The sequence below is a fragment of the Hippopotamus amphibius genome, chromosome 3 (genome assembly GCF_030028045.1).
Source record: "Hippopotamus amphibius kiboko isolate mHipAmp2 chromosome 3, mHipAmp2.hap2, whole genome shotgun sequence".
NCBI classification, from domain to species: domain Eukaryota; kingdom Metazoa; phylum Chordata; class Mammalia; order Artiodactyla; family Hippopotamidae; genus Hippopotamus; species Hippopotamus amphibius.
The window spans coordinates 54254461-54277844 of record NC_080188.1 but is presented as its reverse complement, the minus strand read 5'-3'; the positions used below and the strand labels follow the sequence as shown (position 1 = coordinate 54277844).

At 39.5% G+C, this 23384-nt stretch overlaps 1 pseudogene; it reads left to right on the top strand.

Annotated features, from left to right (window-relative positions):
• The first annotated feature begins 17660 nt into the window (after window positions 1-17660).
• Window positions 17661-19904, top strand: LOC130848451 (haloacid dehalogenase-like hydrolase domain-containing protein 2; annotated as a pseudogene).
• Window positions 19905-23384: the final 3480 nt, after the last annotated feature.

Below are 23384 nucleotides of genomic sequence, written 5' to 3'. Positions count from 1 at the left end.
ATTTGAGTAGTACCCTCTTTTGTTAGGAAAGCAAATGAAAATTTCTTCTTACGTTTCTACTAAGAGTGCAGTAAAAAGAAATCACATTCTTCTTAAAATGTGACAGCCCAGAGAAATCCTTTACATATAGTGTTCTATACCACAGTGTTTAAGATGGCATAAGTTAGCATCAGAAATCACACTTATTAACTCTATAGTGGTAATTATTTTGCAATATTAAGTCAAAAATTATCCACACTCTGGCTGTAGAATTTATTTTTAATTAACTTTTAGAAAAGACAAATACATCATTTTTCAACATAATCTCCTTGCTTTTCAATACATCTTGTCCATCTGTCAACATGGTTTCACATTCCTTTATTTAAAAATGTTTTAGGCTGAGCTGTGAGCCACAAATGCACTGCTGTCTTCACTTCTTCATCAGAAGTAACTCTTCGTCCTCATAGGGCTGCTTTGAGTGGACCAAACAGGTGAAAGTCCTATGGAGCAAGATCAGAACCATAGGGAGGATGCTTTAAAGCCTCAAAACGAAGTTTTTGCACAGTGTCAACAGTGCGGGCAAAAGTATGCAGAGGTGCACACCCTCAGACCACAAAAAATGAATCACCAGACGCTGCTCTTCTTTCACGCAAATCACAAGTGGGGCATCCATTTTTGCTCACACCCCAGTTACAAATGAACTGATGTAACACATTCACACCTGCACAGCAGTGACTGGGGAGACAGTAGCCTTGAATGGAAAGTGCTGATAAGACAGTGTGGCCAACAGAAGTTTTAATATAACCAGAGTGTGGAAAATTTTTGACTCACCATTGTATAACACGTTGTACATCTTAAACTTACACCACGCTATATCTCAATAAAAATTGTTTAATTATTTAAAAAAAGAAACCACACTTAAACTTTCTCCAAGTTTTAATTCATTCACTCATTTATTGAACAAATATTTATTTTGGGCTCCACTTAGTGTTCCAAAGGCAGGGCTTCACTGTGGTGAAGACAATAAAAGACACAGAGGTTAAAACCACCTCATACATGAATAACTCTTTGCAATATAAGAAATGCTTTTTACTGGTACAAGAGTGTAAAGTAATTATATTCCAATAAAGAGCTTAAAAAATAAAAAAAATAAATAAAATAAAAAAATAAATGCTTTTTAATCTACTGTTTCTTTAAAGTTCTAAGCCTGGTTTTATGCTTTTTGAAAATATCAAAGCATGGCTTCTAGGCCCAAGCTCCCAGGAAACTAAAGCAAAGAAAGCCTGAGTTTCAAAAACTAGAAAAATAACTAAGCCTCTCCAAATTTAAACAAAACAAAATCACGTTTGTAGAATTCCATTTGTTTCCTTCTGTGTAGCTATAGGCTACATATTTAATTAAATGTGAAAATGAAAAGAAAGATATCAATCATTACTCTGAAAACTAAGTTGAATGCTTTGGGAATACTTGATAAAGGCAAGTCATTTTGATGGACAACTGTGAAAAAGAGAAAATTTAAAAATCTGATAGAACTCTGCACTTAGATTTCTCAACAATATATTGAAGTTCTCACTTCTCTTCAAAGAAAATGAAACAGAAAAACGCATAAGGCGCTTGACATGGCATTTATACAAGAAACATGAAAATAAATTCCAAAAGCAGGCCCATACTAAAATAAAGCCATAAGTAGTGAAATAAGTCAGACAGAGAAAGACAAATACTGTATGATATCACTAAAAAAGCTGAACTCATAAAGAGAGTAGAATGGTGGTTACCAGGAGCTGAGGAGTCAGGGAAATGGGTGAAGGTGGTCAAAGAATACAAACTTCCTGTTATGAGATGAATAAGTTCTGGGGAATCTAATGTACAGCATGGTCATTAGAGTTAATAATACCATATTATACTTTGTTAATAATACCATATTATACACTTTAAACTTGCTAAGACAGTGGATCTTAAATGTTCTCATTACAAAAAAGAAATGGTGATCATGTGAGGTGACGACAGTGTTAGCTAACACTGCAGTGGTAATTATTTCATAATGCATAAGTATATTAAATTAACACTTTGTACACCTTAAACTTACACAATGTTATATGTCAATTGTATCTCAATAAAGCAAAAAATAAACAAATAAATAAATAAGTTTTTTGAAAAGGAAAAAATAGAGAAAAACCATAAATAAAATAAATACTTTTTTGAAAAAACAAAAGTAAATATACATGCAAATTCAACAATGGAAAAGCCTTTACCCTACTCTTTTTTTTTAAATGGCTACTAAAATACACTTAAACATTTTAAGCTAAAATAAAATCTTTAAATTATGTATGACTTCTACAAATTCCAGTTTTAATAATTTTTTAATTAGTTAACCAAGTACTACCCTGAATACTTTGGAAAAGAGGGCTTCTATTGTATCTATAAAGAAATGATTATCAGATTGTCATAAGAACTCTAATGACATTGAATACTAAAAACCAATAGAATAATAATTTCACTGCAGTGACAGGAAGTTGGAAACAATCCAGGTGTCCATGTGTAGACAGGTCCTGCGTAGACAGGACAGATGTGATAGAGGTACCCCATGGAGCACTTGGAGCAACTAGAAGCAAGGTACACATAGAACAACATGAATGGCTCCTAAAGGCAAGTGATGAGTGAAGAAAATTTAGGAGGAGAATGAAATATATATTGTGGGATAACCCTTATGTACATTAAAAATATATACACACCGAATGATAATACACAGTAACATATACATTAAATACATTCGAATAGGTACCCAACAGGAAAAGGGGAGGGGAAGAGAGTTGTTGAAAGTGAAAGGTAATAAATACAAGCATACACAGATTAATGCATGTACCTATACATTCACATATATAAACACACGTTCACATACACACACATACAATCAAGAGGAAGTCCTTGCGAAGACCAGTGACGACAATGAGAGTGTGATTAACTCAATCCTCTATATCTCAATCCACAAAAATAAAACCTTAATACCCTTGGTTATTTAATTTTATTTTTGTCTTATGCTCACAGACTGAAACCATAATTCTGGTCACCATTTTCTTTTATACAATGTTCATCAAAAAACTGGCAAAATGAGTGATCTCAAGATGGCGGCGAAGTAGAGAGACGTGGAGTGCATCCCTCTCCACAGTTGCATTGGGAATGCACGGAAGGACACAGTCATTCCCACAGAGAACCAGCTGAACACCAGCAGATGGCCTCGGACACCAGAAAGGGCAGCGGGGAGCCCGACATAGCCGGTAGGGAGGCATCTACGAGGGCTCAAAGAGGGTGAAGCGGTGGAGCTGTGGCAGACGGGAGGGAGTGATAAACATACGGACGGTCCGCAGCGCAGCTCAGCGTTCCCGGACCGAGACATCCATCCGCGGCTGAACGGAGGGTCCAGGAGCGGGAGCGTGGGAACCGGAGAGCTGGTTCAGGGGGAGAAATATTGTTGCCGGTAGGGTGACGGACCGAGAGCACAGGAGGGAAGAGGTCCGCGGAGAGCAGTGCCCGTCCCTGAGAGCTGCCCGGCCATGATGGCGGCTGGAGGCTGCAGGCTCCCGGGCGCGGGGGAGGAGCCGCGCGCATAGCCTCTCCCTCTCTTTCCGCACCTCTGCAACAGGCAGTGGAGAGACGCCCTGCGGGCCACCTAAGGCACTCAGGGATAACAAGCACCCTCAGGCACTCGGGCGGGGCTAGATTAAAACTCCTTGCAACGCCAGCAGCAGGGAGGCTGCCGAGAGAAAAAAAAAAAAAAACAGCATCAAAAAGAAAAAACCCCGAGAGAGGCCCAACTCTAAGACTTTCTGTGTACGCCTGAGCCACCAGCGCCCTCTGCAACAGGCACCTCCAAGCCTGACTGAAACAACAGTGCGCCACTGCTCACTCACTCCCAGGAGAAGGAGCCACTATTGTACCCTCTCCCTCCCCACACACCGAGGCTTACAGACGAACAATAAAGGAACCTCTGCTGGTCACAGAATAACGCAAAAAAAAACCCAAGGCAAGGAGAAGGACACTTAGAGCTGAGACGCTAAGGAAACAGAAATAGTAGTATCAATACCTATTGAACTGGTCCATTCTGGGATCAGTTCTGGATTTTTTTTTTTTTTTTCTTTCTCTCTCTTTTTTTTTTTTTTTTTTTGATTTATTAAATACGATCTTAGCCCTAAGGGATCTACAAGTTTTATAACATAATTTTTTAAGGATATTTTTTATTCTTTTTTTTTTTTTTTTTTTTGCCTTTTTATATACTTCTATATCTAGCTAAGTTTTTGGTAGTACGGACAAAATATCTTTCATACTTTCCTTTCATCCCTTTCTTTTATACACTTCTATTCCTTTCTTTTTCTTTGCATATTTCCAACCACATTACGCTCTTCTGTTCCCCTTTCTTCCAGCCATTTTAAGTGTATTTTATCTTAACATACTTATAAGCAACACTATCGGTCTGCTCAAACTCCTTGCTCTATTCTCCAGATGATGCACTGCCTTGGTATTAATATTAGGCTTTTGTCTTTATCTTAGTTCTTAGTACAGTTGTCTAATTACATTCTGAGAATCTCCATTCTCTCTGGTGGTACTCCAGCTCATTTCTATATTTGATCGTAGCTTACAAAATCTCCCTGGATTGATGTTTGTATGTGTAGGGTGTTATTTGTTGTTTGTTTGCTTTTGCTTTTGTCTCTGATTTGTTCTGTTTCAGTTGTCAATTTCTGCTGGGTTTCTCTTTGAATATCTGATAGCACACTGGGGTTCTGTCAGGTCTTTCTAGAGCCTTATGTCCTAACGGATTCAATAATTGTGTGTCTTATACATGTATGTGTTTCCTAGACTGAATATACGTTTAATCCAATACTTGGACATTAGTCTGAGGCTTGGACAGTCTTCTATAAACACCTCTATCACCAGGACAAGCAACCCCAAAAGCTTGGACAACCATGAGGAAACAAAGAAACACCATGCAGGCAAAGGAGCAGGAAAAAAACCCACAAGACCAAATAAATGAGGAGGAAATAGGAAAAATGCCTGAAAAAGAATTTAGAGTAATGATAGTAAAAATGATACAAAATCTCGATAACAAATTAGAGAAAGTACAAGAAACAGTTCATAAGAACTCAGAAAAACAAACAGCAATGGATAACAAAATAACTGAAATTAAAAATACTCTAGATGCTATAACCAGCAGAATGACTGAGGCAGAAGAACGAATAAGTGAGTTGGAAGATAGAATGGGAGAAATAAACGCCACAGAGCAGGAAAAAGAAAAAAAAATAAAAAGACTAGAAGACAGCCTCAGAGACCTCAGTGATAACCTTAAACGTACCAACATTCGAATTATAGGCATCCCAGAAGAAGAAGAAAACAAGAAAGGGTCTGAGAAAATATTTGAAGAGGTTCTAGTGGAAAACTTCCCCAACATGGGAAAGGAAATAATTCACCAAGTCCAAGAAGCACAGAGAGTCCCATACAGAATAAACCCAAGGAGAAATACACCAAGACACCTATTAATCAAACTAATGACAATTAAACACAAAGAAAAAATATTAAAAGCAGCAAGAGAAAAGCAACAAACAACATATAAGGGAAAACCCATCAGGATAACAGCTGACCTTTCTACAGAAACTCTGCAGGCCAGAAGGGAATGGCAGGATATACTGAAAGTCCTGAAAGAGAGAAACCTACAGCCAAGAATACTCTACCCAGCAAGAATCTCATTCAGATTTGAGGGAGAAATCAAAAGCTTTCCAGACAAGCAAAAGTTCAGAGAATTCAGCACCACCAAACCAGCCTTACAACAAGTGCTAAAGGAACTTCTCTAAGTAGGAAACACAAGAAAAGGAAAACACCTACAAATACAAACCCAAAACAATTAAGAAAATGGTCATTGGAACACACATGTCAATAATCACTTTAAATGTAAATGGAGTCAATGCTCCAACCAAAAGACACAGACTGGCTGAATGGCTACAAAAACAAGACCCTTCTATATGCTGCCTACAAGAAACCCACTTCAGACCAAGGGATACATATAGACTGAAAGTGAAGGGATGGAAAAAGATATTCCATGCAAATGGAAGTCCAAAGAAAGCTGGAGTAGCAATACTCATATCAGACAAATTAGACTTGAAAGTAAAGACTATTAAAAGAGACAAGGAAGGGCACTACATAATGATCAAGGGATCCATCCAAGAAGAACATATCACAATGGTAAATATCTATGCCCCCCCATATAGGAGCACCTCAATACATAAGGCAAATGCTAACAGCTATAAAAGGGGACATCGACAGTAACACAATAATAGTGGGAGACTTGAACACCCCACTTACATCAATGGACAGATCATCCAAACAGAAAATAAATAAAGACACACAAGCTTTAAATGACACATTAGACCATCTCGACTTAATTGATATTTATAGGACATTCCATCCAAAAACGACAGAATACACGTTCTTCTCAAGTGCACACGGAACATTTTCCAGGATAGATCACATCTTGGGTCACAAATCAAACCTCAGCAAATTCAAGAAAATTGAAATCATATCAAGCATCTTCTCAGACCACAACGCCATGAGACTAGATATCAATTACAGGAAAAAAACTGCAAAAAATACAAACACATGGAGGCTAAACAATTCACTCTTAAACAACCAAGGAATCACTACAGAAATCAAAGAGGAAATCAAAAAATATCTAGAAACAAATGACAACGAAAACACAACAACCCAAAACCTATGGGACGCAGCAAAAGCAGTTCTAAGAGGGAAGTTTATAGCAATACAGTCCTACCTTAAGAAACAAGAAAATGATCGAATAAACAACCTAACCTTACACCTCAAACAACTAGAGAAAGAAGAACAAAGAAACCCCAAAGGGAGCAGCAGGAAAAAAATCATAAAGATCAGAGCAGAAATAAATGAAAAAGAAAGGAAAGAAACCATAAGAAAAATAAATAAAACTAAAAGCTGGTTCTTTGAGAAGATTAACAAAATGGATAAACCATTAGCCAGACTCATCAAGAAAAAAAGGGAGAAGATGCAAATCAACAGAATTAGAAATGAAAAAGGAGAAGTCACAACGGACACCTCAGAAATACAAAACATCATGAGAGACTACTACAAGCAACTATATGCCAATCAATTGGATAACCTGGAAGAAATGGATACATTCTTAGAAAAATACAATCTTCCAAGACTGAACCAGGAAGAAATAGAAACCATGAACAGACCAATCACAAGTACAGAAATTGAGGCAGTGATTAAAAATCTCCCAACACACAAAAGCCCAGGACCAGATGGATTCACAGGCGAATTCTATCAAACATTTCGAGAAGAGTTAACACCTATCCTTCTCAAACTCTTCCAAAATATTGCAGAAGGCGGAGCACTCCCAAACTCATTCTACGAGGCCACCATCACCCTGATACCAAAACCAGGCAAAGATGTCACAAAAAAAGAAAACTACAGACCAATATCACTGATGAATATAGATGCAAAAATCCTCAACAAAATACTAGCTAACAGACTCCAACAGCACATTAAAAAAATCATACACCACGATCAAGTGGGGTTTATCCCTGGGATGCAAGGATTCTTCAATATACGCAAATCAATCAACGTGATACATCATATCAACAAGTTGAAGGATAAAAACCATATGATCATTTCAATAGATGCAGAAAAAGCTTTTGACAAAGTTCAACATCCATTTATGATAAAAGCTCTCCAGAAAATGGGCATAGAAGGAAATTACCTTAACATCATAAAAGCCATATACGACAAACCAAAAGCCAACATTGTTCTCAATGGAGAAAAACTGGAAGAATTCCCTCTAAGAACAGGAACAAGACAAGGGTGTCCACTCTCACCACTGTTATTCAACATAGTTTTGGAAGTGTTAGCCACAGCAATCAGAGAAGAAAAAGAAATTAAAGGAATCCAAATTGGAAAAGAAGAAGTAAAATTGTCACTCTTTGCAGATGATATGATATTATATATAGAAAACCCTAAAGACTCTACCAGAAAACTGCTAGCACTCATTGATGAGTTTAGTAAAGTAGCAGGATACAAAATTAATGCACAGAAATCTCTTGCATTCCTATACACTAACAACGGAAGAGCAGAAAGAGAAATTAAGGAAATTCTCCCATTCACCATTGCAACAAAAAGAATCAAATACCTAGGAATAAACCTGCCTAAGGAGGCAAAAGATCTGTATGCAGAAAACTTTAAGACATTGATGAAAGAAATCAAAGATGACACAAACAGATGGAGGGACATACCATGTTCCTGGATTGGAAGAATCAACATCGTGAAAATGACTGTACTACCCAAAGCAATTTACAGATTCAATGCAATCCCAATCAAATTACCAATGGCATTTTTCACAGAACTAGAACAAGAAATCTTACGATTTGTATGGAAATGCAAAAGACCCCGAATAGCCAAAGCAATCTTGAGAAGGAAAGATGGAGTTGGTGGAATCAGGCTTCCTGATTTCAAACTATACTACAAGGCCATAGTGATCAAGACAGTATGGTACTGGCACAAAAATAGAAAGGAAGATCAATGGAATAGAATAGAGAACTCAGAAGTAAGCCCAAACACATATGGGCACCTTATCTTTGACAAAGGAGGCACGAGTATACAATGGAAAAAAGACAGCCTCTTCAATAAGTGATGCTGGGAAAATTGGACAGCAACATGTAAAAGAATGAAATGAGAACACTTCCTAACACCATACACAAAAATCAACTCCAAATGGATTAAAGACCTACATGTAAGGCCAGACACTATCAAACTCCTAGAGGAAAACATAGGCAGAACACTCTTTGACATACATCAAAGCAACATCCTTTTTGACCCACCTCCTAGAATCATGGAAATAAAATCAAGAATAAACGAATGGGACCTCATGAAACTTAAAAGCTTTTGCACAGCAAAAGAAACCATAAACAAGACTAAAAGGCAACCCTCAGAATGGGAAAAAATAATTGCCTATGAAACAACGGACAAAGGATTAACCTCCAAAATATACAAGCAGCTCATGCAGCTTCATACCAAAAAAGCAAATAACCCAATCCACAAATGGGCAGAAGACCTAAATAGACATTTCTCCAAAGAAGACATACAGATGGCCAACAAACACATGAAAAGATGCTCAACATCACTCATCATCAGAGAAATGCAAGTCAAAGCCACAATGAGGTATCACCTCACACCAATCAGAATGGCCATCATCACAAAGTCTGGAAACCACAAATGTTGGAGAGGGTGTGGAGAAAAGGGAACTCTCCTGCACTGTTGGTGGGACTGTAAGTTGGTACAGCCACTATGGAAAACAATTTGGAGGTTCCTTAAAAAACTACAAATAGAACTACCATATGATCCAGTAATCCCACTCCTGGGCATATACCCAAAGAAAACCATAATCCCAAAAGAAACTTGTACCATAATGTTTATTGCAGCACTCTTTACAATAGCCAGGACATGAAAGCAACCGAAATGCCCATCAACAAATGAATGGATACAGAAGATGTGGCATATATATACAATGGAATATTACTCAGCTATAAAAAGGGATGAGATGGAGCTATATGTAATGAGGTGGATAGAACTACAATCTGTCATACATAGTGAAGTAAGTCAGAAAGAGAAGGACAAATATTGTATGCTAACTCACATATATGGAATCTAAAAATGGTACTGATGAACTCAGTGACAAGAACAAGGAAGCAGATACAGAGAATGGACTGGAGAACTCGAGGTATGGGAGGGGGCGGGGGGTGAAGGGGAAACTGAGAAGAAGCGAGAGAGTAGCACAGACATATATATACTACCAACTGTAAAATAGTCAGTGGGAAGTTGTTGTATAACAAAGGGAGTCCAACTCGAGGATGGAAGATGCCTTAGAGGACTGGGGCAGGGAGGGTGGGGGGGACTCGAGGGGGGTGGGCGTCAAGGAAGGGAGGGAATATGGGGATATGTGTATAAAAACAGTTGATTGAACCTGGTGTACCCCCAAAAAAATAAAAAAAAAATAAAAAAAAAACTGGCAAAATAAAGTCCATGTCTTGACAATGGATCAAGATGTCATGCAAGGCTTCTAATTTAAGCAGTTTGTTTTGTTAGGGAAAAGCAGTCCTCACACAACAATTCACCGATTTCTTTTAGTAGTCTACAACTACAAGTTCTCATTAGATCTTATTTTAACAGGAATCTATGTGGTGCTAACTATATATTACAGACTGTTCCGAGTACCTTACAAATGTTAATTTGTTTAATCCTCATAACACCCCAGTGAGGTAGGTACTACTCTTACATTTTACAGAAAATGAAGGGGAAGTAAGAAGAGGCTATTTAATTCATCCAAAGTCTCAGCTAGTTAAGCGGAAGGACCATAATTCAAACCCAGCAGGTCTGAGCCCAGAGTCTGTGTGTTAACTGTTCACACTATGTAAAGTGCCTCTTGGATGAGGCAAAATATCCAGATGCACAAATGTCTATTCTAATACAGATCCAGAGTCAATGCCTTCCTACAATTAACTAACAAGTGGCAATGTGGAAAAATCACCAAATATGAGCAAGACCCCATGCTAGATACTGTACATACTACTGTGTTCTCCAATTTAGAACTCATGCTAACAGCAGAGGAAACTGAACTCAGAAAGATTAATTAACTTGCTTCATGTCTCACAGCTAGTAGGTAACAGAGCAAGTATTTGAATCCAAGCAGAACCACAGTTTTGTACAACTCCATGAAGGAACACTCATATTGGGGTCTATGTGAACGGCATCCCTGATGTGTGCTGGCTACGATTCTGGGTCTGTTTGACTTCAGATCCAGTACTCTTTTCACTGCAAAGCCTTAGAATCAAATAAGGTCTTATAGCATAATCAAACACAGTGACAAATGACTCTGCAATGCTTTGCCATAGATAGGCATTTCATTACTTTTAGATCTTGAACACTTAATGCTCAGGTTGCTCTCCAAATTCAGGAATATGATTCCAGCCTGCTCCTCTTTGTTCCATATCTGGTCTTCAAATTACAAATTCCATCAGGCCACCACATTATAAAGTTCATTAAGGATCTAGGGAAACAGCTCTGACAGATATAGCACAGTGCTGAAAAATCTCTTCATTCTTAGCAGAATAATCAAAGTATAGTTTTTAAATGGTTTTCTCTGGTAGCATGTAATCAATGTCAGTAAGCATTTTCATAACCTTATCATTCATTCATCTATTCATTTCAGTAATTCAGTTTTCACTGTGTGTCAGATATTCTTTGAAAATACTCTACCTATTATTTAATAAATTTAGCCAGAAATTTCTATAATTATGCAACCACAATATATTTGAGGTGACTTTTACCATCTCATTATGTCGTTTCAGGGGTTCATCTTTCTTTGCTCTATTGATTACTTTTGTTAGCATCCTTCTAACCGATTGCTAATACCTGTAGGAGACAGTAAACACTGCAACCTGAGGATCAGCTTCCTCTCTGCATAATCAAAAGGCAAGTGAGACAAGAAGATGCAGGGGTGGCTGTCATGCGACATGCCCATCACCAAGAGGGAAGATGACCCTGCAGGCCTCTCGAGAGAGGTCAACCCTGAGGACCCGTTTTCCTAGCACACCGCAATGTCAGGATCATGTAAAGCCCCACCCCTCAAACACAGCCTTGGAGTTTTTCTCAAGAAACCTTGATCCACCCACCATTCTCCCAAAGGGAAACACATAAGTAAGTTACAGCCTTTGCCTAGTGAAAGAGAAAACTATATAAGATGTAAAATGTTTTTGAACTCCTAGAAACTGAGTAGATGGCTCTAGTTCTTTGAAAAACATGATATAAACAAAATAACAATAATGTACATTTCCAATGTACTTACCATGTGCTAGGCACTATTGAAAGTGACTTTCATATATTTAATTTCATTAAATCTTCACAATGACCCTATCAGGGGAGGTAATTTTTATGCCTGCTTTATAAGGGAGAAAAGAGAAAACATCTAGGGGAAAATACCCAAATCCTTAAAAAGAACTAACAATTAATGAGCACTTACTATGTGCTAACCCCTACCTTTAGAGGTATTAATAATGCATTTAATCGTCACATTGCCATCGTCATTTTACAGAAGAGGAAACTGAGGCAAAATTAATAAACAGTGGAGGTGAGATTCACACCCAGGCAGTGTAGGTCTAGGGCCTGCACTCCTAAGCACTGCTCTAGACTGCCAGGTACTGGCCAAAGGCTAGCAGAGAAAAGCACGCGAGGTTACCATTTCCATAATTCAAATAACAACTTAATATTATGCCTATGAAAGATCAATACCCTAAGGCTATATTACATGGCAGCAAATCTTAATAATCCTGGCCAGAGGTATCTAGACACAACTACTAAATAATTGCATATCCAGATAAGCATTCAGTCATATATTCCTCCAAGAAGCCTTTTCTTACCTGGCTCTGCCACTGACCCCTAGTCCATATAGGTAATCACTTGCTCCTCTGCACTTTATAATTCTCTAATTGTTTCACTTCTATTGTTACACTCTCGGACTATGATTTTTCTATTGCACGTTTGTCTCCCCCACTAGCCTCTGGCTTTCCTAGGTCAGAGACTTTAATTCAGTTTTCTATTCCTAGCATCAGGCACAATGTCTGGCACAGAGTCAGCCTTAAACTGCTATTTGTTTAATGAATGAACAAGGGAATGAATGAATGATCCACCTTCTGAGGAAACAATAGTCACTGACATAGTGGGTCCTAACCTATCATTCACAATTTTAGCAATAGGATTATAACGTGGTAAGAATACAAAGTTAATGTGGTGAGAAGGACCTGGCAGTGAGACAGAATTCCAGCTGACTGCAGATATATGAATGAGTCTAGCTGAGACCAGCTGAGCCCAGCACAAACCAATGGAACAACACAGCTTACCCAAGAGCAATAATAAATGACTGTTGCTTCCGGTATTTAATTTTGGGGTGCTTTGTTATACAGCAACAGCTGTCTCACACAGGCAACTCTGAAAAGGGTTGTTTTGTTGGATTTGTTGGCATATTGAAAGAGAAAAAGAAATGAACCGTTTAAACCCAAACACTAATATAAAGTAACCAAAACATTCTCTCGGGTCAACAGACAGAAATGATACATTCTGAAGTTTTACTGTGTTCAAAGGCCAGCTCAGAACTCCATAATCTCAGAAAACACTTATATATCTATTCATTCATTCATTCATTCATTCATCCAACATTTTAGTGCCTATTAAGTATCCAACACAATCTTATACTCTAGAAATGCAGACAATGGTAAGATTCCTTAGCCTAAAAGTGTTTCACACTAGTGCTTTACGCTAGTGAGGGACACAGACATATCAGGAAGAAGTGCGATGAAGTGTTACAGATGCCGTGATAAACACACAATAGAGGTCCAAAGGAGGGAGTGGTTGGTCTGCACATTTGGCTTGGGAGGCAGGAAGGGCAGAGGTTGGGACAATCAGGAAAAGATTTAGAAACAGTTAGCCCCTTTGAGTTAAAACTTCCTAGACGAGTATTTATTCTCCCGTTGGATAGAGAACACTCCAGGCAGAGGGAGTGAACGAAGTTAGAGAAGTGCACTTGGAGAGCCGCAGTTTGGATGACTGCAGCATTCAGCACCAAGTGAAGCTAAGGGCGAAACAAGAAATAAGTTAAAGTGCAGTCACCTCTTCCTTGATTCATCCACCTTGGACAATGCCACAGGGACAAAATTCTTCACTAGTTCCCTTTCCAAACTGGATAAAATGTAAACTCCTGACTATGTGCACCAAGACCTTGCCAGCCTCATGCATCGCTGGGGTTTTATTCTAGGCACTCATATTACTCACAATCTCTGTCATGCCTTGTGTAACCTCTTCTCCTTGCATATATTCTCTTCCCCACCTTCTTTGTCTGCCTGACCCAGAGGTCTCAACTTGGTGGCACATGATCTATTTGCAGCTCATGATTGTGTTTTGTTTGATCCATAGAGGGCTTCGTTTTTAAATTATTTGCCAACATTTAAAATTCAGGATATTTTAGGGCATTCCCTGGTAGTTCAGTGGTTAGGACTCAGCGCTTTCACTGCTGTGAGCCAGGGTTTGATCCCTGGTCGGGGAACTAAGATCCCGAAATCTGCCCGGCTTGGCCAAAAAAATAAATAAAATAAAATCGGGGATATTTTAAATGGGCGGGGCTTGATTTCTGACTTCTCTAGGGGCAAAAAGAGAATCCTCTAGCTATCATTTCTGAAAACAGTAGTTGGTTAGAGTCTCCATCACTCCCTATTGTCTCTTGAACCCTAAGGCTGGGTATCAGTTGCCATTGATCAAGTAAACCTGCACAGTTGCCTTTTTTATAGAAAAGTGACTTGTGGCAAATGACGTGGGCACCAGACCCAGACTGCATGCGTTTGAGTCTTGATCATGCTACTCCAGGGGGACACGATCTTAGACTAGTTGTTCCATCTTTTTGCCTCAGTCTCCACAACAGTAAAATAGAGATGATAATTGTGAGAAGAATGAAAATAAATACAAATGAAGTACCAAGAACAGTGAATGTCTTGTACTGAACTGCTGTTTTGCTTTAAAAAAGAAAAAAAATTTTTCATTTACATTACGTTCCTGACTGCTCTAGGAGTCTGAGTTTGCAATCTCTGTCCTAACCAAATCCTACTGTCCTTTTAACAATTACTCAAAGGCCATTTCTTCTGAGTATTGTATAAGCGCTCCTGAGTGTGCCCTATGTTTATTTGGTTATACGCTTGCCTCTCTCATCAGACAGAGTTTCATGAGAGCATGGACCATGTCTTATTCATTTTAATTTTAATCTCCTGCTCCACGCACAGTGCCAGCTACACAAAAACTGCTCAATAAATGTCACCGAATCGATACTAATCTCTCCTACTCTAAATACGTTGAAGCACTTATGTACAGTTTGATGTGTATTAAGTAATTTGTTCTTTTTTGTCTAATGCTTTGTAAAAGTTCTTCCATTACCTTCTGTGTGTGAGCCTTGGTCCTCAGCTACTTTGTGAGTGGACCACAGGGTCATAACTTCCTTTCTTTTGAATTAAGCCTTCACACGTGGTATAGTTGCATGTGCTCCTACTTCGATACACACACTACACACAGTAGAATTGTAAATGTTTGAATAGTGCCAGAGTGGTCCAGGAATTGGTCATATCCTCATATAATGTTACTGGCATCCAGAATTAGATGGAGGATAGGAATGAATGTGGTTCATCAGTTGTCGCTTTTTCTTTCATTCTCCTTCGCCTATTATCTCTAGCTCATCTACCAGGAATGGAAGGAGGAACATGAGAAAGATCCTCTGGGATTATCTAGGCTCTAGAAGTAGTTAGAGACCATGAGAACACTGCTCAAATGGAGGGAAAAAGGGAAGGAAATTAACATTCATTGAGCAACAATTACTTATATTGTACATCACACACACAATACCTAATTTCCCAAAACAACTTTATGAAGTATAGAAAGTACCTCCACTTCATATGAGGAAACTTAGGCTTCAAGGCGTTATGTTCTTGCTCAAAGTCACCAGCCTATAAGGGTTAGAACAAGATGTTGGACCCAGACTTGCCAGTCTCCAGTGTCCATGTGCCTTACACACCAACCCAGGACAGCAGATTGAGAAAGGACACACTAACTTTCTAAACAGAATACGGGCAGTGAACAACTACCCAACAGAAGAGAACTGAATACAAGTGTCACAAGAACTGAAGCTAAACATGAAGTACCATTCATAATACAATAACTAAAAGTAGGCAAAGCACTGAGAGCTCCAAAGGAGATCCTCACACATGACCAACATTGAGCTATTTTTTCATTTCATTCAGTACGAAAAACAATTCTCTCATAGAGTGCATACCATGAAAAGATTTGGGGAGTTTGGAGTGCAGATTGCAGAAAAAACACACATAAAGGGAGTAAGTAGTCAGGTGGGGATTTCCTCCCTTTGAAACGACACCAGAGGAACAGGCAGAATGGTTGCCTTAGGTGACAAACTCACCGTTTTCCAAATACTAACTCATCGTATTATATTGTTGATGATTTTGAATGACTGGTTTCTAGTGTCTCTGCTTATTTTCTTAAATGAAAGGAACTATGTGGCAGGTCATGACCTCCCTCATTCCTCTTCTGGGACAGCTACTGGACAGTTATTTCACTGGTGGAGGGAACCCTGCACCAGCGGCCTGCAAGATCCGGATACTGTGCCTGAAGATCTGGCATCCATGGGCCTACCTTAGGGAAGTTCTTCAACTCTACTCACGTCTACTAATACTAATGGCTAACTTTTATTGACACTCACTGTGTAACAACAGTGTGCTAAGTGTGCCACACAGGTTATCTCATTTCATCCTCATGACAATCCTAAAAATTAGAACTATTATTATTGCTCATGTGGTGAGGAAATGGAGGCACAGAGGTATTTGGAAATTTATCAAAGATCACAGAGTTAGGAAGTAAAATGGTGATGCCAGGATGTTATTATTTTCTGGACCTGATGATTGAGTCCATCTCAAATGTTAACAGAAAGCATTGCTGTAGGGCCAGTCTTCCCGATGTGCAAATGCCTGTAGAGTTCCTAAATAAGGAACAATAATCCCTGAACATGGAGAAATTACTTTTAATAGCTATGTCCTTCATAAATCAAGGAATGAGAAGCCGGTTAGGAAGGTTAAACAATTGGATCTTTACCTTTAATGGCTCATACTGAGTCATTCCAGGATGAAATAATTAGTTACTGTGAAATGTGACCTTATATTCAGGGTCAGGGAAGCCCACATTTTTGCTGTTGAGTACCTAGAACTATGTGTTTCTATATTTAAGCTCATTAACTTTCTGATTTTGATCAGGCACGCTGATCTAGTCTCTGCAAACATAATGTCTAGGTTTCCAAGTCCATTCTGCTTAAGGATTGGAAAAGCTCAATAAGAAGGCAACCAGAGGCACAGACTTGAATATGGCAGAGGATGGTAAAAATGAGTGGGTATAGATATCAAATGGGAAGAAACCTGGGAGAAAATTCCTGCAGAAAGCAAAGTGATCAGTCAGTGATGTCAGATAACAAGGATGATTAGAATCTATAGATGGGGCAGGATTCCAAATCAGGTATAAGATCAGGAGAAAGTGGTACAAAGGAAATGCTTGAACAGGAACACCTGAGTGACGAGATAATCAAATGCAGTTTCTTTGATCTTGATTTTTGATGTCTGAAGATTACCCAGGACAGCCAAGTCTTAATTAGTGAACACAGGCTCAATATGGATCAAGGGATCCTGCAGGACAGACTCCATGTTTGTAAGAAATTTCTTCGAATGACCAGAATGTGCTGTCATTTTTATGGAATTGAATGGGTGGACTCTGGAACCCTAGGGAAACCATGGCTATCTAAAATAATTTTGGCTTCTGTCTATAATACAAGCACTTTGGACAACCAATTAGGATAGCGAACTTCAAATTTATTTTTAGCACTTCATATGTTTTTTCCTTTGTGAACATCAAATAAGTGAACCAAAAACAAACTGGTTGGTGAGGACAGCCCAGAGTCACACCTGCTTTCTGCCCTCCATGCACTCCATGAAATTATGTCAATCTCTGCTCTGAAGACTCTATCGATCATGACCACCCAAATGTTAGTCAACTTCCCCTTTATTATAATACTAAGAAAAGAAGCAAAAATAAATAAATAAAATGCTTTAAAGTTATTTAGAAATGCTGAAAAAGAAACAGAGGAATACCAAAATTAAGAGAATCCTTTAACATTCCTGTTGTGGTGGGGAGTGGATCCATTTTCTGCAAATATAGTCTAGGGACTAGTTGGTGCAAAATAATTTTAGGAATAATTAAAGCACTAAAATCTTCCTCTAGACCTATATCAAGTTGTAAGGGAGCAAAATTTGTCACTGCAAAATATCTCTTTGGCATAGAGATTATTTTGAGCTGAAATCAATCAAGGCCCAAAAGACTCAGGAAGAATCTTTGACCTTTGCCCTAACTGCCTAAAGATTGTAGCTGGAGCGATCACCATAGGTAACTCTGGTATGAACTAGGTGTGGTAGACAGGGAAGAACCTAACAAGGTCTGTTTGCTAAAATTCCTCTCTGTGTCCCACTGTCTCTGCATAGCCCAGCAAATATTTGTTTACTAAGCATTTGCTTTTCCATCTCCATGTCAATTGCCTTCCTCCCTCTTGAAATCCCAAACCACTAACCTCAGCATTCTCTTTTGTCTTTAGCTGGAGATGACATTTAAGGTGAGGGCTTTGGCCATTTGGGGAAGTTACTCACTTTTCCTAGGTCTATCCGATGTGTACACTCATTAAAACTTTGTTTGATTTTCTCCTGTTAATCTGTCTCATGTTAATTTATTCTTAGAACAGCCAGAAGAACCTAGAAGGATAGAGCAAAATTTCTTCCTTCCCGACAAAGTACAAGAGCAAGCTAGATGTAAAGAGTATTTGTATTCTGAGGTCTTTTCTAAGTTTTTACTCACTTCCCTCTCACCTGAGTTCAGTAGCTCCAGGTAATATCAAACGATTTTGTGAATCAAAAGTCAGGGCTTTTATCAAATTGTACACTTTAAATACATGCAGTTTCTTGTATTATAGCTCAATAAAAGTTCTTAAAAATTATATCTCAATATAATTTTTATATCAATTATTTCTTAATAAAAGTTCTTAAAAAAAAAGTCAGTGCTTTTTATTTTTAGTTGTTTTTACGTGGGACCATGGAATTCTATAAATAAAGAAACAGAACGGTTTCCAAATCCAATGTATACCGGGGACTGGAATATGACTTAAAACACAAATATATTTACGAAAATATATTTTTAAGTGGGATATTATCACCTTTTCTAACGGGAATTTCTTTACGGTTTGCTATGTGATTCTAGGGTGAGGAATTAATGAATATTAATAAGATAGCAGGCGGCCCTGGACCCGGTTTCCGGCATCATCAGGCAGCTGCCTGGTTGCTCTTAGGGCCATCGGCAAGGACGCTGCCGAGGCGCGCGGCTGTGCGGACTTCCCTGCCAGCGGGTACCCCGCCTTTGCTGGGGACGGCGTGGGGAGCCCGGGAATGAAGGGTGGCAGCACGCCGTGCATTAAAAGCTGTTTTGGTAGATCTCAGTGGCACACTCACATTGAAGATGCAGCTGTGCCAGGCGCACAGGAAGCTCTTAAAAGGTTGCGTGCTACTTCTGTAATGGTTAAGTGTGTGACCAATGCAACCAAAGAGAGCAAGCAAGACCAGTTGGAAAGACTGAAAAAATTGGAGTTTGTTATCTCTGATGATGAAATATTCACTTCTCTGACTGCAGCCAGAAACTTGGTAGAGCAGAAAAAAGTCCGACCCGTGCTGCTGGTTGATGATCGTGGCCTGCGGGATTTTAAAGGAATACCAACAAGTGATCCTAATGCGGTGGTCATAGGATTGGCACCAGAGCACTTCCATTATCAAATTCTGGATCAAGCATTCCGGTTACTCCTGGATGGAGCGCCTCTGATAGCAATCCACAAAGCCAGGTATTACAAGAGGAAAGATGGCTTAGCCCTGGGGCCTGGACCATTCGTGACTGCTTTAGAGTAGGCTGCAGACAGCAAGGCCACCGCCGTGGGGAAACCAGAGAAAACGTTCTTTTTGGAGGCATTGCAGGGCACTGGCTGTGAACCTGAGGAGGCCGTCATGATTGGAGATGATTGCCGGGATGATGTCTGTGGGGCTCAGGATGTCGGCGTGCTGGGCATCTTAGTCAAAACTGGGAAATATCAAGCAGCAGATGAAGAAAAAATTAATCCAGCTCCTTATGTAACTTGTGAGAGCTTCCCTCATGCCGTGGACCATATTCTGCAGCATCTACTGTGAACCACTCTGTGAATCAGAAGCAACTTGAAACACAGCTTTTCATCATCTGGAATGAATCCCTCAACAACTCAGTGCCAGCATGGACAGACACAGACCACCCAGCACCAGTCACCATTTAACCCTCTTTTATTGTGCAGTAATTAGAAAGAAAGATATTGAATTGTAGCCAGCCACTAAGCCTGGCTAATCCCTTTTGTTTTATGTTGTAAAAGAAGATAAGAACCAAAGAAAGGGAAAGCTGAGATTTTGTGCCATTCCTTTTAAAATATTCATTAAGTTAGCAGGGCCGGCGGAAGACTCCGCTGCAAGGAGGCTTGTTCTCTGCTGTCTCCTCACTGGTAAATTGGAGGTGTTCAGACGGTGCATAAAGTTGGTGTTTTTATTGAAGGGTGCACTGGGCAGTGGTTTTAATATTGAGTTCAACTACGAAATCCATCAGAAGTGCCTAGTGGAGTACAGGACAGAAGAAGCAAAATAAATTGTCCTTTAGCCCAAGTGATGGAGTGAATTTGCTTTAACGGATGTTGAAAACTAGAGTAGCTACTGTATTCTTCCCAGCACGGGGGACTTCTTTTTCTCTTCATTAGCCAGAGATGACTAATTTAAATTTAGAAACTGATTTTAATTTAAAATAATATTTCCATTAATAACCTATTCATTGCAGATACCTATTACACTGTGTAACAATTGTTTTGGAAATTTTATGTAAAATTAAAACTATCAGTATTTAAAAAAAAGAAAAATAACACACAAAACTTACCAACTCAAACTGAAAATGGACTATGAAAATAATACTTATTTTCCATAATAAAAATAAATAACAAAAGATTTCAAAATTATAATCCAGTAAGTGGTTGGATAGAGCACAAAGTAAAGCTCACCACATAGAACAGAAACTAGAATAAGTTTTGCCTATTGGTCGGCAGTGCCTCTTTGGAACCCTATGTGGAGAATGACCCAGAAGACACCCTGGGCTCACCTTGGAAGAGTGCTCTGGTTGACCAGCAATATCTACAGTGACCCTGGCATTGGGGAGAGGTAGGAATACATCAGGTGTTTCCTATCGCTGATTTGGGCCCCCCACAAGCTTTAGGTATTAGGGATGAATAAATCTACTTTATGTATGTATTAGTCAAAATAGGCTAGGCAGGTCTGAGGTAACAAATGTAACCGAAAATCTCAGTGGCTAACATAATAAAGGTGTCTTTGTCAGTCAATCAAAGCCTGAAGCATGTTGAACAGCCCTCCTCCATCTTGTAGCTGGACCATCTGTACATTGGCCTCCAAAGTCACTATGGCCAAGGAGGAGTACGTGGGAGGACAGTGGAAGGTGTCTTAAAAGGCTACCCCTGTGCTTTCCTGGTGTCAGAGGTTAAGAATCCACCTGCCAATGCAGGGGACACAGGTTCGAGCCCCGGTCTGGGATGATTCCACATGCCACGGGGCAACTAAGTCCGTGTGCCACAACTACCGAGCCTGTGCTCTAGAGCCTGTGAGCCACAACTACTGAGCCCATGTGCCACAACTACTGAAGCCCACGCACCTAGAGCCTATGCTCCACAACAGGAGAAGCCACCACAATAAGAAGCCCATGCACCACAACAAAGAGTAGCTCTTGCTTGCCACAACTAGAGAAAGCCTGCACACATCAACAAAAACCCAACACAGCCAAAAATAAATAAATAAATAAATAAACAGACAACAAATAAATAAATTTATTTTTTTAAAAAGGCTATCCCTAAAATTGGCCCACATCAATGACACCCACCTCCCATGGGCCAGAATCCAATCACAAGGCCCCAGTCTAAGTGGAACTCATGGATACTGAGTGAACTTTAACAGTTTCTGCCACAGTACATGAAGGCAATTTGTGAAACTGATTTTGGGCTTCTTCTAGTACATGGAAGCTATGATTATTCGACTAATTCAACTTCATATTGGCCTATGTGACAGGCAAAGAGCATTTCCTCTTACTTTAGCCTGAGGTGTAAAAGAACTTTAATCAATCAGGACAAACATGAGAGCTGCAAACCAGTCATGAGCCAACAAAAAGTACATGTTGTGTAACCCTAGACCCTTACTCCTCTGTCCTAATAGTTAATAGAGTGGTAAAGTCCAGGTTCCAACAGAAAAAGGAATGCAACACAGGCGGCTCAAGAGGTTTTAATGAAGAAACTATTGATAAAGGTTTGGACAGAGTTAAGGGAATCACCAAAGGATGGTGAGGCACCCAGAAACCAGCAGTAGCAGGAAGCTGTTACTACCTAGAACTCGTTCCAAAGGGCAAGGAGAAGAAATAATGTCCCCAGCACTCAATGAGTGCTAGAACCATGGAGAAGGAATATCCTGCCAGGAGCTATAGTTCTAGAGGGATGCAGACATCGCCAGAGACTATGCCCAGAGCACAGATGGAGCAGGGAAAAAATATCCTGACCTCTCTCTCTTCCAGCCTTTCCAGTCTCCTGTCAGCACCTCCCACTGGCCAAACAGAACAGGAGCTAGCTGACTAGGATGCTGGGGAAACCTGTCTATGATGATCCAGCCCCAGCGGCAGGGAGTAAAGCAAAACAGGAGGAGTGAGGGTAGGGAGGGAGGATAGGGAGGCCTGACAAACAGAAAGGAACCAATTCATAGCCATGGACAAGACAGCTGGTAAAATGAAAATGAAGAGACGGCTTTCGGAGAAATGGGAAGATTTATCAATCCTCATTTTTAAGGAGCAATATACTTTTTACCATTCCAATGGGCTCCTTTCCTAGGTTGGCTATTCAAGTGCAAAAACTACTACAATGACAGTCTGTAGATGGGACAAGTATCCCAGCAAAAGTATCAGCTAAAACAAATGCACTCCTATCAAAAAGACACCTGAGCCGTATCAAAAGGAAATTCACAAAGGAGTGAAGACCTTCCTTAAGCCATCTATTTATTCAACTACCAAATCAGTAAATATCTTTTGAGCATCTACTAAGTGCCAGGGACTTTATTAGGCACTGAAAATACTAAGATGAACAAGACTGATATGGTTTCTTCCCTCCTTTGGTTGTATGCTCTGTGGGAAAGGCTGAAGCACAGTAAGCAATGCATCTTCTGCAGATGGGTTTGGAGAGAAGGCACACACCAGGTCACAAAGAGCCTTGGAGGTCATGGTTAGAAGAAGGTTTTTTACTCTGATTTCAATGGAAACCTATTGAAAGTGTGAGGCTGTGGTTTCTCACTGTGCTTAGAATAAAATTATCCATTGAGGGTTCAAGACAATCCACCCATTCTTGTGGAGAGTAGACTGGTAGGAGGCGTGTGTGGAAGCAGGTGTGCCAGTTAGAAGATTATTTCAGGGTCCATGTAAAAGAGATCATTTAATGGACCAGGATGCAAGCTGTAGAGATATAAGTGCACAATTTCAAAGTATATTTTCAAGGCAGATTTGGTTTGTCAGACTTGTTAAGATCAGAGCAGCCTCCAGCCTAGAAGAATCTGTATAAA